Raw genomic sequence first — 10767 nt, 5'->3', positions numbered from 1 at the left:
TGTAAATCCCTGGATCTTGAACCTGATCATATCCAGTGTCCTTTTTCTTCATACTAAGCTCATAAGCTCTAAGCTTTCCAACTACTTCTTCTGGTTCCTTTGTCTCATAATTAGCTTCTCCCTTGATCATGAGAGTGTAGATATCCCATTTAGCAGGTAGAGCATAAAGCAACTTGTCGTTTTTCTGTATGTCAGTATAGCAATCTACATCATAATTGTCCAATTCCGACATCAGATGGTAGTATCGAGTGATGCTGTCCTCAAGTGACTCATTTTTCATATACTTGAACACAGCAAACTGCTTCTTCAGTAGATCAACTTTGTTCTTCTTGACATCAGGATTTCCCTCATATCTCTTCTCTAGTGCATTCCACATTTCCTTTGAAGTAGTGTACTTCTTAAAGGTATGTTTGATGCTATCCGGTAGGGACATCTTGATTGCAGCCAAGGCTCTCTTTTCAGCTTCATACATCTTTTTATCATTCTCTTGCATGTTCACATAGGCTGTGACACGAGGTCTGCCTTCAAAGTCATGTGTAGGGTTTGTGTACCCGTCAACAATACAGATCCACATGCGAGTGTCCTGATATTCAATGAAGGATTGAAACCTATCCTTCCATGTCAAGTAGTTCTCCACCTTCAACATCATAGGTGGTTTGTTGGTTGTGCCAACCTCATGTTCCATCCTTAAGAGTTCGTTCAATTTAGTCATGTTCGACATTTTAACGTAAGCGGACTGGTAAAACCGTACAAATTTTGTCCGAAATCTGTTTTTACCAAATTATACCGTTAGATTCGTCTCGAGATTACGATTCCAATGATATATAGTTTCAAAAACCTTTTTCGGGATTTTCCAGAGTTTTTTTTTTTTGTCCTAAAAATCCAAGGATTCCAACGGTGCAATTCCTGAGATGAGTTACGGAAAGTTTTCTAAACACGAAACAGTGAAATTTTTCTTACGCAAGCCAAGAAAAATTCCACCTTGTCCGAAATGAACAGAAAAGGTCCGAAATGGTCCAAAATGTTGATGATTATCCGGAATGGTCCGAAATGCACTAGTTTGATCCGAGGTGATACTCTCTGGTCCGAAATCAATCACTTTCTGATCCGAAATTGACTATATGATCCGAAATGCAACTCTAACGATCCGAAATTCAAGTCAATCTGGTCCGAAATGCAAGTTTTTGATCCGAAATGCAAGCCTTCAAATCCGAAATGATCCGTAATGCTTGTTTCTGGTCCGAAATTGCTTGTTTCTGGTCCGAAATTGATCCGAAATCCTTCATTTCTATCAGAAATGGTCCGAAATTGATGTTGTTTTGTTCGAAATCCTAGCAGTTTATCTAAAATCACCAGCAGAACACGAACACAGCCTCCAAAAAGGTCCAAAAACGCCGATTTTCTGCAGAAACGATTCTGAACCGAGCCAATCAAGAGCCTAATGCTCTGATACCAATTGTAGGTCCCCTATTCCGTGCGGATCATAACAGAATCGTCGATCCAACCTAGAGTGCGGAATCCCCTATATCAGATTTCACAGAAAACGAGTAGAATAAGAATCTCTATAAACCCGATCTTTATTGATTATCTTCAAACGATTACAATCAATCAAGATCTCCAAATTCATCCAAGCCTTTCTCTTTCACGAATTCTCTCCAAGATGATTAAGGTGATTAGAAGATTAACCTAAACCCTAATGCTAAGCTTTGTTTATATAGGACAAAGCTTTGCATATGGGCTAGGTCATGGGCAACGCCCATTTCGCAAACCATTCCCCATATGTGGGTTTGGTTTGGCCCAATCAATCTTAATTAACTATTACAAAGCTAAACTCACTAACTGTTTATCGTTTTACTAATTACAAGATATCCAAAGACCAAATCTAAGCTGTTGTCACAAATATGCACCAACACATTAATTACCATCTAAACTAACCCTAAACCACTCCTATAAATCCCACCTCATTCCCACTCACTTACCAATTTACAAACTCACTAATGCTCACTCAAAACACTCCAAATCAGTAGCTAATTCTGTGCACGAGTCGGTGGTCTTTTTGCAGCCGATGAATGGCTGATATGGCTGTGTCACTGTTTGATGCATTCCACGAGTCGGTGGTCTTTTTGCAGCCGATTTTCGTCGCTTTCCGGGTGGGTTGTCGACAAAATCGTCATCCGGGTCTCGCAGCCGATCTACAACATTTGTAATATTTGTTTTAGTATACCAGTACACCACAAGATAAACACTTCAACATAATACCTGTGTTGGATGTTCTATGGACGGACGGGTGTACGACCAGTTGACTATCATTCCCAACTTGCTCCTCTACTTCACGCATATCTGTTGTGGTTCATATCAATTGTTATCATGTCTTATATGCTAACAATTATGATCACAAGAGCTTTTTTTTTCTTCTTTACCTTGTGTTTTTTTTATTGATTGCGGAACATCTTCTGTTGTTTCTGCATTACCAGCATCATTCCTTCCAGCATCACCATCTGTTTAATACAAAGCAATTTTTATCATATACTAAACTCGTCATAAAATATACATACTCACATATAGGCTACTTAGCATACTGTAGTGTTTTTTGTTTGTTTATACTTTAAACTACATTGGGAATACCTTTGTCCTCGTTATTTGATGTTTCTGAGTCACTACATACTAACGGTCTTTCAAATGTGTTTTTGAATCGTGATTTGTACATTTTCCCTTTAAGTCGTTGGCTTAACCTGACTATAGAAGACATTCAAACACTATATTTAAAAGACTACATCTAATACAACTTATCCTAAATAATGTTTCAAACAAATTTAACAAAACCATGCCACAGGATGTTAGGACCCTACACGGACGTATAACAGGATGATATCACAAGTTAACAACATAATCAAAATACAGTTAATAATATAATAGAACTATTTTCCATAATATAACACCATAGATGCCAACAACAACATTTATAACACCATTCATACAAAAAAATTCATATGTTTAACTCACTGATGCGTGTGTGGTGGTTATATATTTATGTATATTTTTAGCCCTTTTTACACTTTAGTCAAGTTTTAAATTTATAAAACACGATATTTTACTAACACCGAACACACATATGGGCAAATGCACCCATCGTGAGCGTAGTATAGTGTTGGTAAGATACCGAGGTCGTCCAAGGATACAAGAGCTTTTAGTACCGGTTTATCCTCAACGTCTAATCAAATCAAAAATTTAGAAAAAGGTTTTAAACTAGAAAATAAAAACTAAAGATGCCGAAAAAATAAAAATAAAAATAAACACAGATAGATAAGATAAATCACTTGGATCCGACTCGCCTTTAGTGTAACCTTTGATTATTTTCGCACTTTTGCACTTTTTAAGGGATTATCTTAGTTATGGTAGTAGGCCCCTCTTTTGAAGGTGACGTTACCCTCAACCCAGTAGTTTGAGTCAGCAAGGATACAATCCTAAAGGGTTTGATTATCGAAAAGATAATTAATTAAGTTATTAATGCGCAATGTGGTAGGCCCCTTTTTTGAAGGTGACGTTACCCTCGGCTAAGTAGTTTGAGTCAGCAGGGATACAATCCTAAGTAGCTGGGTTAATGTTTTAATAGTAGTTTACATATGAGGGGATCAAGAAATTCGAACCCTCGCCATCCAATACCAGTGGGTATTGAAGGAGGTTCTACTAAGCTTGACCTAGGTCCTTGCAGGATCTATACACTGAACAAGGCAACATATCTGCATATAGACCAGGTAGCCAACATATCTGCACATAGACCGTGGAGATATGAATGGTGAAACTCTTTTATTTTATATAGACAGTAAAATAACGCCAAGACACCATGGACAAATGATAAGAAAGACTCACCTTCAACATAAGAAACTAGTTATTAAAGTCATTAATACATAACCAAATAAAAAGTGTGAAAAGATTAAAAATAAAAAGTATTACACTAAGCACTTGTCTTCACCAAGTGATGTAAGAGACTTAGGCAAACATGGCCTGTGATTGTCAAGAACTCTTACGATCAATCTTGGATCCCGAGACTACTACACACACTCTATGATGGATGATGGATGATGGTGGTGGATGTGGGATGTGATGGTGGTGGTGGGTGGGTGAAGTGTGAGAGAGGTGGTTTGCCAAGGGATGGTTTGCAAATGAGCCAAGCATCCCTATTTATAGCCTGCACAGAAGCTCGGACACGGCCCCGTGTCCATTAAGCACGGCCCCGTGTCCACCCATCTTCTCTTTCTTCATTAATTATAGTTTGTCTGCATTAGTTGACCACGCCCCCGTGTCCGCTGGGCACGACCCCGTGTGCAGAAGCGTATCTGTACTATCAAGATTTGCCTAGATTCTGCGAATCTTTGCGTTGACCACGACCCCGTGTCCGCTGGGCACGCCCCCGTGGTGGGTGATAGAAGCTTCTACAGCTTTGTCTTTTCTGCAGTCACTTGGACACGCCCCCGTGCTTAGTGAGCACGGGGTATGTTCAGCCTTCTGTTCTCTTGTTTTTGCTTGGGAAGATGCTGCTGGGGGTTGGGCATGCCACGTTTATTCCTTTTCTTGTATTATTGTTAGATTTGGCTGTATTTTTGCTTCTTTTGTCCATTTAAGCTCTTTTAATCCTGAAAATACAAAAGGAAGACAAAAACACACTTTTTCCAATATTAGTACTAAAAAAGGGTTAGTTTTATGCCACATTTGATGTAATTTATATGTTGCATTTTGCATACATCAAATACCCCCACACTTGAATCTTTGCTTGTCCTCAAGCAAAACCCTTTATAATGTGGCTTACACTCCCAAATGGAATGGGTAGAAGAGAAGGTTTTTGGGCTTGTCAAAGAGTGTCTGGATTCCAAGATTCTTTATTAGGTTTTATTTTTATTTATTTACAATCCTATTCGTCATGATTTATTTAAAACATTACATAAGATAAATTACTTATTAGGGCATAACATACCTTTTTTAAAATTCCATTTATGTACAAGTTCACATACCTCACGGGGGATCACTCAACACTCGGCTGAAGATGTATTTTGTGAACTTACTCCTACCATATGCTTGCCAAGCAATCAATCCTTCTCCTTTTTAACTATACAACTTTATAAATATCAAGAGGACTTTTGGGGGAAGGGTTAGGCTTGGGTTAAAGATAGGTGGTTGGGTTAGTGGTTAGTAAAAAAAAGGCGAAAGGCGTAAAAAGCATCAGTTTTCGTAAGACTTTTTTATTTTTATAACTTTTTTATTTTAATGAAGCATTTCTTCAAACAAAGTTCTTTTTGGTGAACTTGTTTGTTTTATTTCTTGGCTTCATCATTTCATTTTTTTTAGGGATAAGTCACAAGAAAACCGAGCTTTGTTACTAAAATAAAGGGTTTAAAATGAAAAAGGGTTTTGGTGGGTAAAAAGGGTGTTTGTTTTGGGTTAAGAAATGAAAAGGTTTAGGCTCAAAGGGGTTAACTAGGGGGATTTTGAGTAGGTGGTAAAAAAAAAAGAAAAATAATGGTGTTGAATAAAAAAGGGGTTAGTCCTAATGCCTCCATCATTTACTTACTTGGGTTTAAGTTGGTAAGGACCGAGAATGTATCGTCATGGCAAGTTCTAGAGTCGTAAGAACCAAGCGGCTATTCACACAAGAAACGAAAAATGAGCATTTAGTTTAAAGATGTGTATTTGTATGATCAATAAAGGCTCAAAACTCACTTTTTATGGGGATGGGGTTTTATGTGATCAAGTATATATAATCACAGTTTAACTAGATTTGTCATGCCGTTTCATAATTTTCTTATGTTGGTTCTTTTTATCATGACGCTATCAGTTGTAAATTTGTAAAAATATAACCTTTTTAGAACTTGTAATTCCCAAATTAAACCAAGACAAGTAACAAAAATGAAAATTTTTTGAAAAAATTTGGGGTGTTTAGCGGTTCCAATAGAGTTTTGTGTAAGGCTTGTAATTAGGACTTGCAAGATTCAAGGTTTTAGCACCCCCCCCCCACTTAAATTACACATTGTCCTCAATGTGTCCCAAAAATAAGTTTTTAGGTTGATTGAATGTGTAAAAGTGTGTTTAAAAACAAATTTTTATGTTACTCGGCATCTGGACACGGGCCCGTGGTGTCCGGGCACGGCCCCGTGTTCAGGTTGCCAGTAACAGAAATTATTAAAAAGAAACAGAAGCCTGGGCACGGGGGCGTGTTCAGTGAGCACGCCCCGTGTCCAGTTACCTAAACTGGGCGATCTTCTGCAGACTGTTCAGCACGGGGCCGTGTTGGCAGGACACAGCCCGTGCCGAACTTGCTGTAATGAAGAAAAATTTGTGGGAGGCTCTGTTTTTGTGCATGGGGTGCTGGTTCAAGTTTCCCTTGGTATCCTTCACCATCCGAGTGTGGTTTATTCCTGAAAATTAAAACTAATCTAGAAAACATAAAAATTAATCTAAACTAAACTAAGGATAATTCCGCGGAATGCCTCCGTGGTGCGCCACGTTTATAAGGGTCCTTGGCTAGACCCAAAGCCTAGTCATATGTTACCCAAGTGGGATGTTTTGCATCCCATGTTGCACCGTCGGAGAGCATCATCCAAACTTGAGTCTATGACCTTCATGTAATTGACCGGGTCATTGTCCTCTACTCTCTTTCCAACTCCGAACTTCATTTCCTTGTCCCCAACCCTCAATGTTTGTGTTCCACCACTGATGTCTACCACTACGTGGGCCGTAGCTAGGAATGGCCTCCCTAAGATGAGTGGTACTTCGGTATCTTCCTCCATATCTAGTATGACAAAGTCGGCTGGGAAGACAAATTCACCGACTTTAACCAATAGATTTTCAGCGACACCTTGTGGATATTTGACAAACCTATCGGCGAGTTGTATGCTCATTTTTGTAGGGCTTGTTTCCCCTAGGCCGAGTCGGTCGAACATTGATGCGGGCATGAGGTTGATGCTAGCCCCGAGGTCGGCTAGTGCATTGCGAATGGGAGATTCCCCAATCGAACAAGGGATTGTGAAGCTTCTAGGGTCAATCTTCTTTTGCGGGAGTTTGTTGAGTAGCAAGGCGGAGCATTCTTCGCTTAAATTAACTAATTGCAATGATTCAAATTTCCTTTTGTGATTGAGGAAGTCCCTCATAAATTTTGAATACTTAGGCATTTGGGTTAGGACTTCAACAAATGGAATATTAACATGCAATTGTTTTAGCAACTTTTCGAATTTTGTGAATTGCTCATCGGTCTTTTGGCGAATTAACCGACCGGGGTATGGAACCGGAGGATTCTTGGTGGGCTCTTGATTTGGTGGAGGAGCCGTCTCTAGTTGGTGCGTTGGTGGAGTTATGGTTTGGCTAGATCGGCTCTTTTCAGTTGGAGGTAATGGAGCCTCCTCAGGACCCACGGTACGGTTTCTCAATGTGATGAGATGTACTTGCGCCTTTGGGTTGGTTTCGGTATTACTTGGTAACGCGCCTTGTGGTCTCTCGGAGATATTTTGAGGTAGTTGACTTAATTGTTTTTCAATGTTTTGAATACTAGCTTGTTGATTTCTAAAATTCGATTCCAGTTGTTGAAATTGATCCGAGTTTTTCTTTTCGGTGTCGGAGATGAGGCGAGATACGGTATCTTCAAGCCTTTCTCGTCCCCCTTGTTGTTGAGAGAAATTTTGTGACTCATTTCTTGGTTATTGAAAGTTTGTTCGTTGGTTTATATTTTGTTGGTTACTACTATTGACGGGTTTTCTCCAACCAAGGTTAGGGTGGTTACGCCATCATTGGTTGTAGGTACCCGTTGGAGGACCCGAGGGCCTAGGTCTATTATCACTGTAGTTTACCGATTCTGTTGATTATCTATTTCTTTCATACAACTCCAATTTTCATGTGGCCCACCACACCCCTCGCAAGCCATAACCGAAGCCGTTTTTGTCATTTCTAACTTTTTGATTTTTGAAGAAAGGGCTTCGATGTGGGCTTGCAAGGAAGTGCTCTCATCAACCTTATGGGCGCCCGGGGCAATATATTTCGTGCCTCGGGGAGTGTGCCATTGAAAATTGGTTTGAGAAATTTCCTCAATTTGATTATAAATTTCATTTGGGCGGCGATTTCCTAAAAGTCCCCTGGAGCTAGAGTCGAGTGTTTGGCTTGTGTGTGGCAACAACCCATTATAGAAGGTGGATACTTGTTGCCATACCGTAAGACCGTGATGAGGACACTTCCTTAGTAGCTCCTTGAACCTTTCCCAAGTTTTATATAAGGATTCCCCGTCCTCTTGTGAATATGTGTTAATTTCAGTCATTAATTTAGCCGTTTTAGCAGGAGGGAAATACTTATATAGAAACTTTTGGGCTAGTTCATCCCAGGTGTTTACCGAGCCAACTGGGAGGGTATTTAGCCAAGCCTTAGCTCGGTCCTTTAGTGAAAACGGAAACATTCGCAGGCAGATGGCGTCGTTTGATGCTCCATTGATCCGAAAAGTATCACATATTTCCAAGAATTTAGTAATATGTAAATGGGGATCTTCGTCCGCAAGCCCATGGAAGGTTGCGAAGTTTTGGAGCATTTGTATCAAATGCGGCCGAAGTTCAAAGTTGTTGGCCTCGACATTCGGTGCATTGATAGCGGCGCCGAGATTACCAACGGTGGGACGTAGGTAATCTATGAGGGTACGTTGGTCCACCATTGGAAGTGGGTCCCCCGAAACTTTCTCTTGGTTTTTACCTTTAAGTCTTTTTCTTAGAAAGCGTTCGGGTTCTTCTAGAGGTTCTTTTATGTCTCTACTAGAACTGGAGCTCATACACTGCGTGGAAAGTTCAGATGTGGCGCCTGGGTTCCAAGTCCTTCAATAAAAACAAAAAAGAACGTTGGTCAGAAGTTTGACCACGGCCCCGTGATTAGATGAACACGGCCCGTGGTCGGAGATACAGTGATTGTTTTCCGGATCCTTGTTACTAGGGAGCTCGACACGGCCCCGTGTTGCACCGACACGACCCCGTGCTCAACTCTCTGTAACTCGGAAAATAAAAACTGCCAGTAACAATGCTTGGCACGGCCCGTGTTCGACCAGGCACGGCCCGTGCTGAGCTCTGCAGAAACTGAAAATTTACGAAAAATCCTAAAAAAATAGAAAAACAAGAAAAAACAATTAGGCCGTTGATTCCTAACTTTCTTAAAATCCTTGTGTCCCCGGCAACGGCGCCAAAAACTTGATGCTGTCGGGGGGTTGGGCATGCCACGTTTATTCCTTTTCTTGTATTGTTGTTAGATTTGGCTTTATTTTTGCTTCTTTTGTCCATTTAAGCTCTTTTAATCCTGAAAATACAAAAGGAAGACAAAACATACTTTTTCCCAACATTAGTACTAAAAAGGGTTAGTTTTATGCCATATTTGATGTAATTTATATGTTGCATTTTGCATACATCACTCACTCTGTTTAAAAACATCATGTAACAATATACATAACACCATACATACAAAAAAAATCATATCTTTAACTCAACCTCTTTAAAACCACCATATAACACATAGCTGCTCATTATGTTTAAAAGCACCATATAACACCATACAACAACAAAAATAACAATACAATTAAACCTGAGCCATATAACACCCTATCTAATAAAAACACCATGTACAACAACAACAACCACAATCTTTATAACACAATTAACTGATAAACATACAAAAAACACCATTAACATCCTATCAAATAAAAACATTAACTCATTGAACTATAAAACACCATTATAACACTCCTATTCAACCAAACCCTAGGTTTAACACCATCGAACAATTGATCAGTTCCGTTTGTTCTCTGTTAGCAAAAACTATCTTAAATTAAAAAAACACCATTACACTTCAAAGAACTCAAACAAGAACGACGAACCTTTACGAAACTCAAATATTGTTTTCTTGATTTTGGGTAGTTTAGGCCGTCCGCTTGTAGTGTTTTTCTGACTTGAATCATCCATCTTCTTCTTCGTTCTTCTTTCAAAATTCTCTGATGATGAACAATCATGCTTTTTTTCGCTTGTATACGAGTTCGATTTAGGGCTCATTGTAATCTATTGTAGATTAAAATTTCTGGTTGGAAGAACACCCTGATTTTTGTGCGAGATGATCGCTATGAGAGAGGTTTTAGGTGTTATTAGATACGGTTATTGATTTGAATCTGTGTGAAAGGCCTATTTTACCCCTATGAAATCAAATCAGTATTAAAATACCACTATTTTAATTACAATATTGCCATCTAAATATTAACCATTAGATCAATGATCTAATGGTTTAGATTCTTTCTTACCTTTCATACACAAAACACTTTTTTTACAATAACCTTACTCTATATATATATGTATATATATATATATTAGTGTTATTATACAATATAATAATTTGTTTTTTTTTTCATAGGCTATATGGAGGGTTTCGACATTGTTGGTGTTCCTGAAAATTGTCATTCGGGTCGACTTCTAGGACAGGCGGTACATGGTATCAAAACAACCATGCCACGTCGCAAAGACGTACAAGATGCACATTTAGTGGTCCTAAAACACATGACATGCAACACATAGAGATGTTACGGTTGACATACCCAGGTAAGGATGATACATGGTACATAAACACCAAACAAAGAGTTATCAAAATGGATGGAAAGGAAGGTAACCTAAATTGGTTTTGATGCATAGCTTTTGGTCTTTGTTTGAACAAGTTAATTTATGTTTTGTTTTACTTTTGTGTATGTTGACCAAGGTTAAACGATATCCTCCTGTT

General features: G+C 39.0%; 1 non-coding gene across 1 annotated transcript; it reads left to right on the top strand.

Annotated features, from left to right (window-relative positions):
- Window positions 1-8195: 8195 nt before the first annotated feature.
- On the top strand, window positions 8196-8302 carry LOC118489579. The gene has a single exon (XR_004887600.1). It is a non-coding gene; the product is annotated as a small nucleolar RNA R71 (small nucleolar RNA).
- Window positions 8303-10767: the final 2465 nt, after the last annotated feature.

The sequence above is a fragment of the Helianthus annuus genome, chromosome 17 (assembly GCF_002127325.2).
Source record: "Helianthus annuus cultivar XRQ/B chromosome 17, HanXRQr2.0-SUNRISE, whole genome shotgun sequence".
NCBI lineage: Eukaryota > Viridiplantae > Streptophyta > Magnoliopsida > Asterales > Asteraceae > Helianthus > Helianthus annuus.
Note: the sequence above shows the minus strand (reverse complement) of the source record. Positions and strands in the feature narration are given on the sequence as shown.